The following is a 6,891-nucleotide window of genomic DNA, read 5'->3' as shown; positions in this document are numbered from 1 at the left end:
TGTGGTTTTAAGCCTGTGGGTGCACAGAGTGCAAGAGTTGAGGCTTGGGAGCCTCTGCCTAGATTTCAGAGGATGTATGGAAAAGCCTGGATGTCCAGGCAGAAGGGTGCTGCAGAGGTGGATCCCTGGCAGAGAAACTCTACTATGGCTGTGTGGGAGGGCGATGTGGGGTGGGAGCTCCCACACAGTCTCTGCAAGGGCCCTTCTTAGTGGAGCTGTGAGAAAGGGACCACCAACCTCCACACTCCAGAAAGGTAAAGCCACTGGCAGCTTATAGCCTGCACATGGAAAAGTCACAAGCATGCAACCCCAACCTGTGAGAGCAGCTATGGGGCCTGAACACTGCAAAAACACAGAGGTGGAGCTGCCCAAGGCCTTGGAAGTTTACCCCTCACAGCAGTGTTCTCTGGATATGGGACATGGCATCAAAGGAGATCATTTTGGAGCTTCAAAATTTAATGACTGCCCTGCTGGGTTTTGAACTTGCATGAGACCTGTAGCCCATTTCCTTTGTCAGATTCCTGCCTTTTGGAATGGCAGTGTTTACCTAATGCCTATACTTCCATTGGATCTTGGAAATAAACAATTTGCTCTGATTTTACAGGCTCATAGGTAGTAGATGAGTCTCGGAAGAGACTTTGGACTTGGACTTGAGACTTTTGAATTAATGCTGGAATGAGTTAAGACTTTGTGGGGACGATTAGGCAGGGATGATTGCATTTTGAATATGAGAAGGACATGAGATTTGGTGGGGGGGCCCAGGGCATGAGATTTGGGGGGGTGCCCAGGGGTGGAATAATATGGTTTAGATACTTGCCACAACCAAATTTCATGTTGAAGTGCAGTCCACACTGTTGGAGATGGATCCTGATGGGAGGTAGTTGAATCATGGGGATAGATTTTTCATGAATGGTTTAACATGATTCCCTTGGTGCTGTCCTCACCATAGTGACTGACTTCTCACAAGATGTGGCTGTTTAAAAGTGTGACACCTTGCCCCCCTCACTTGCTCCTGCTTTTGCTATGTAATGTGCCTGCTCCCCCTTGGCCTTCTGCCATGATTGGAAGCATCCTGAGGCCTCTTCAGAAGCAGATGCCATTGCACTTCTTGCATAGACTGCAGAACAATTAACCAATTAAATCTTTTTCTTATAAATTACCCAGTCTCAGGTATTTCTTTACAGCAATGCAATAATTTCCTAATATAAATTCAAAACGCCCTTGTTAAGATAATGTGATTAAAAAATAATAGAGTTTTATAACTTGAACCACAACCTAATTTTCTTGTCTTGCTTTTACTCTAATTATCTGGGCCAAATAAAAACTTGGTTTGTTGATCTATTTGCTGACTAGTAAGATAGAGATATTGACTTGATGTGTAGCATTTTGCCAGAGGATAGAGGATGCTAATCATTTACCCTGCCTTCCCTTTGGGTCCTAACCAATTGTGATATCAACATAAGAAGACTATACACCCCTTCTGAGTTGAAGGTACTCAGGGCCTCAGATAACAAGTCTCTGTACTATCTTGTACATTCATGATAGAGAGACTACACTTGTTTTCAAGGCACTCTATACCATGAACCACTCTACCTTCTATGAAGCAGAAATCTCTCCAAATTAATGATGAGATTTGCTCTTTTGGTTTCATTTAGGCACATTCGTGTCTTGACGTACCACTTGTTAAATTCTTATGCACATGTAATAAAGTCCTGGCTTAGAAGTGAAATGCAAACCCTGATCATGTTTTTTTCTTAGTACTTGTCTATGTTGTAGACAGAAAATAGGTAGTATTCTTATTAGCAAAGCCTGTTTCCACTGAAGATAAAGCTTTTCAAATCTGATCAATATCAAAGGACTTTTCAGAGATTCTTTTGAAAGAATCTTAATGAATCTTCAAAATGGAGAAGTCAGCAGAAGATTTAGAGGGTTTTGATGTCAGGGCTCAAGTAGCTTAAGGCAAGTGTCTCAAGGTGGGAAACTAATTAGGATAGGACAAAGTAAATAGTATAATAATTTACAATTGGTGGTCTCAGTAAGATGAGAGTCTTGAAGTGAGTTTGACAAATGAGATGTTTGCCTACATGAGCAATCTAATGTCCTCATAGGAGAACTATTTGCCCAGATGAGAAAACTGTTTGTTCATATATATTGGTTTGTAGGAATCTAGTGAAGCAAACAGGGAAGCTATCTATTGGTTTATAGTCTTATCCTTCTGAGAAAGATTTCCCTGGAAAAAGTGGTTAAGTCATGATGACAGAGATGGCTTCAGTTCTCAGTCCTGTTAGTTAAGTTCTGTGGATACAGATGGTCCCAAATGTCATACCTCTGTAATTTCTCTCTTACTGCTCCCCAATCCAAACAAACATTTATTTTTCTACGGGAGATGACTCTTTTATTTATAACAAGTTTCTTATCTTCCATTTTGTTGTTATACTTACTTTACTTACTTGTCAGATATAGCTTTACTTAGATTGTGTTTTGTTAGTGAATATGAATAATGATTTTTTTAAATCTCCATGGGTTAAGACGTCTAACCTATTTAGAGGGTTCTTCAGGATTTTCTATTTTATTTAAACTTGGCTATTTATTTTGCTTCTCTCTAAATGCCTTGTCTTGGAGCCATCTCAATATTTCTAATCTACTGTTTATTACAACAAATGCTTCTCTGTAGTTTTTTCTTTTTGAGTCTCAATCTATCGCCCAGGCTGGAGTGCAGTGGTGCGATATCGGCTCACTGCAAACTCCGCCTCCCGGGTTCACGCCATTCTCCTGCCTCAGCCTCCCGAGTAGCTGCGTCTATTTTATAACAAGTATTGTGTAAAGTCAGATGTTCTCAACGTTGAATTTCATTTGAATCACTTTGAGAGCTTTAAAATAAAATAGTGGGGAGTTTTAAAAAGTATTGATACTCAGGCCAGCATTTAAACTTTTGTTTAATTGACCTGGGGCATGGTCTAGGTATTAGAATTCTTTTCACTCTCTTCAGGCGATTTTAATTTTTCAGCCAGGATTTTAGTGAAGTCAGTGATGAACAAGACACATGTGGTTTCAAGGAGCTTAGTGGAGAGGAAAAAAGAAACCACATTACGCCAATACAATAATATTTGTTAGAATAAAATTGTGGTTACGTTCTACAAAGCAATATTTCAGGGTGCTGCGAGAGCTTATAGCATAGTTACCTAACCTCTGTGTTAGGGATGTCAGAGGAGCATGCCCTGGGAAAGAGACATGTAGGGTAAGACTTGAAGGATGAACAGAAATTAACCAGAAAATACGGGAAAAGAAGAAGCAAGGTGAACAACATGCTTTGGGACTGGGAAGTTCTTGACGAGTTAAAGGGTGAGAGAGGAGACTAGTGTAAGTAGAGTTTAGTGAATAAGCAGCTGGTTATAGTATAAAAGTCATGGTGGAGTCAGCAGTGGCTAAATCATTCGGGGGCTTCCAGGGAAGAGGAAGGTTTTTTTTTTGTTTTTTCTTCATCATAAGGGTAATGGGATACTATGAGACAATTTATCCAAATGTATTTTGTAAAGCTTACACTAGCAGGCAACCACAGATGGGATTAATTTAAGGGAGGGGCAATAGACCAGGATGGGCTGTGGGAACTAGGATCAGAGGCTACTGCAGACCAGGCCGGAAATAAGTCTGGATAGGAGTGTAAAAGTGGTAATGGAAACAAACTGAAAGATATGAAATATTCTTTGGTGATATAATCAACAGAACTTTTCAATTAGTTGAATATGGCTATCTGTTAATAACTGAACTGATAGGGTCAACACTATTAATTCTACCAGCACTCTCATTCTATAATTATATTATCTTAGTTTATTTAAAAACTCCTGAGCCAGCAGAATTTGTCACACACATTAAAGTCTGGCCTAGGTTCATTTAAAGTTCTTGAGTATTCCAAATATTCCAGGGAGTTGGTTATTAAGTCAATAAAAATGTTTTAGGGTGGAAAATATTAAGAAATTTAAACTCCTTATAAATGTTTTGATAAAATTTAAAATGTGGCCTTTTTTTTAATGACAGTACCTTGAAAGCTATTTCTTTTCCAACATTAAAAGTGAGCTGACCAATATGAGCTTCCAACATGCTCTGTGCAAGTTATCCAGCACAAGAGTGTTTAGGTTAATAAAGGTCATTTCACCACAGATTACCCTCTGTAGTTGAATCTTTTTATTTTTGAGAAGAAATTATAGTGAAAATATCGTTATTATATTTGCGGTAAGTATAAAATTTCGTCTTTTTTTCTTGCTGTACTAACTGTTCATAGGTCTGTAGTGAACAAAATAATATTTACTAAAACACAAATTAATATTTAGCAGAGAAACAACTTAGACTCACTCGGGACTCCCATAAAAATTGATTACTTAGACATTTAAATATATTTACTTAATACTGTAATATTATATACATTTCCTAAAGCAAATTTTAAGACATAATATTTGGAAATCTAGTAGAGGTTGTCAAAACTACACCTGTTGGCCAATAGCAGTTGCTTTTATAAAATTGTATTATTTCCTGCGCTAACACTTTATTAACTATATTATGGCCCAAGATTTCTGACAGCGTGTCAAGATGCTTTATCTTCTAAGGGAAATTTCAGTTAGACTTGCAATTGCTAACTCAGAAGCTGACTTTAAATGCAGGCAATAATAAATATAATGATGGATGCATGTCATTGTACATTTGTCACAACCCATATGATAGATACCACCAAAAGTGAACCCTAATGTAAACTGTAGTTTCTGGGTGATAATGACTTGCCAATGTAGGTTCAACAGCTGCAACCGATGTACCATTCTGGTGAGGGATGTTGATAGTAGGAGAGGATGTGCAAATGTGGGGTCAAGGAGTATATGGGGATGCTCTGTATACTCTGTTCAATTTTCCTGTGAACCTAAAACTGCTCTAAAAGATAAAGTCTATTAAAAATGCAAGGAATAGTGCAATTCTCAACTTTATTGAAAACTTTGTTAATGAGGTAGAAGTTAGGACTAGAAAAAACATAACAGAATAGCGGTGTTCCACTCAAGAACTCACAGGCCAACCCTGGCACTATCCTCTGGTATTGAAACCCTGACATACCTGGGTGGGAGTGATACTCATAGCCCATCTCAAATTGTTTATTTCTGTTGTGATGCTAGATTTATGTTAAGAAATCTACAAATTTTGTTTTGGCTCCTTCACTGGTACATTATACAGATTATACAATAGAACTATTTATGCCCATGGAGAGGTTGGTATGGAGTGTGTGTGTGTGTACAAAAAGGGGGGAAGTGGAGAGAGAGAGAGAGAGATTTTGTAGCAATTAAGAGAAAATGCACTGAAGATTCAGACAATTTTCATTTCACATCTCAGCTCTGCTGTTTTCTGTCCTTCTTCTTCAATAAAAATTAGTTAACTTCTCTCAGACTCTTTTTTATCTTTAAAATTGTGTTAATATTATGTGAGTGTAAAAGTAATAGAAATTTTTGCATTGTTGGAATTTGCCTTTTGATATTGGAATACATTCTTAAATGGTTATGTTATACATCATTTTAAATCGGCATCTCTCACTTTATGTTGTTTTGCTAATGACTTATTACTTACTATTTATTTTATGTTTATTTTAGACTATGGAAATGGTATTAGACAAAACGCAAATTCGAGCAATTTTCTTATTCTAGTTCAAAATGCATTGTAAAGCGGCGAAGACAACATGCAACATCAACAATACATTTGGCCCAGTAACTGCTAACGAACGTGCAGTGCACTGGTGGTTCAAGAAGTTTTGCAAAGGAGATGGGAGCCTTGAAGACGAGAAGCATAGTGGCCGGCCACCGGAAGTTGACAGTGACCAATTGAGAGCAATTGTCGAAGCTGATCCTCTCACAACTGCAGAAGAAGTTGCCGAAGAACTCAAAGGTGACCATTTTATGGTCATTCAGCATTTGAGGCAAATTGGAAAGGTGAAAAAGCTCGATAAGTGGGCGCCTTATGAGCTGAGTGAAAATTTTAAAAATCGGCATTTTGGAGCGTCGTCTCTTATTCTATGCAACAACAAGGAACCATTTCTCTCTTGGATTGTGACATGAGACAAAAATTGGATTTTACATGACCAGCAGAGTGGTTGGACTGAGAAGAAGCTCCAAAGCACTTCCCAAAGCCAAACTTGTGCCAAAAGCAGGGCATGGTCACCATTTGGTGGTCTGCTGTCGGTCTGATCCACTACAGTTTTCTGAATCCCGGCCAAACCATTACAGCTGAGAAGTATGCTCAGGAAATCGATGAGATGCACTGAAAACTGCAGCGCCTGCAGCCGGTATGGGTCAACAGAAAGGGCCCAGTTCTACTCCATGACAATGCCTGACCACACATCACACAACCAATGCTACCAAAGTTGAATGAATTGGGCTACGAAGTTTTGCCTCATCCGATATAGTCACCTGACCCTTCACCAACCAACTACCACTCCTTCAAGCATCTTGATAACTTTTTGCAGAAAAAATGCTTCCACAACCAGCAGGATGCAGAAAATGTTTTCCAAGAGTTTGTTGAATCCCGAAGCAAAGATTTTTACACTACAGCGATAAACACTTATTTATTATTGGCAAAAATGTGTGTTGATTGTAATGATCCCTATTTTGATTAATAGAGATGTGTTTGAGCCTAGTTGTAACGATTTAAAATTCACAGCCTGAAAGCGCAACTATTTTTGTACCACCCTAACATTACTTATTCTCAGACTGGCGATGGAAATTAAATACCAAAATGTTCATATTTGCCCAGTACAGTGGGTTACAGAATCAGTGCTACTTGCCATTTGACCTTTGACAAGTCTCTCAACTGCTTGGGGACTCCAGTTCTTTATTTGAAAAGATGGAAGCTTCACAGAATTATGGT

The 6,891-nt window shown here is 38.6% G+C and overlaps 1 pseudogene; it reads left to right on the top strand.

Moving 5' to 3' along the window:
• Nucleotides 1-5,624: 5,624 nt before the first annotated feature.
• Nucleotides 5,625-6,640, top strand: LOC129471451 (histone-lysine N-methyltransferase SETMAR-like; annotated as a pseudogene).
• Nucleotides 6,641-6,891: the final 251 nt, after the last annotated feature.

This window comes from Symphalangus syndactylus, chromosome 21 (genome assembly GCF_028878055.3).
Source record: "Symphalangus syndactylus isolate Jambi chromosome 21, NHGRI_mSymSyn1-v2.1_pri, whole genome shotgun sequence".
Classification (NCBI taxonomy): Eukaryota; Metazoa; Chordata; class Mammalia; order Primates; family Hylobatidae; genus Symphalangus; species Symphalangus syndactylus.
Note: the sequence above shows the minus strand (reverse complement) of the source record. Positions and strands in the feature narration are given on the sequence as shown.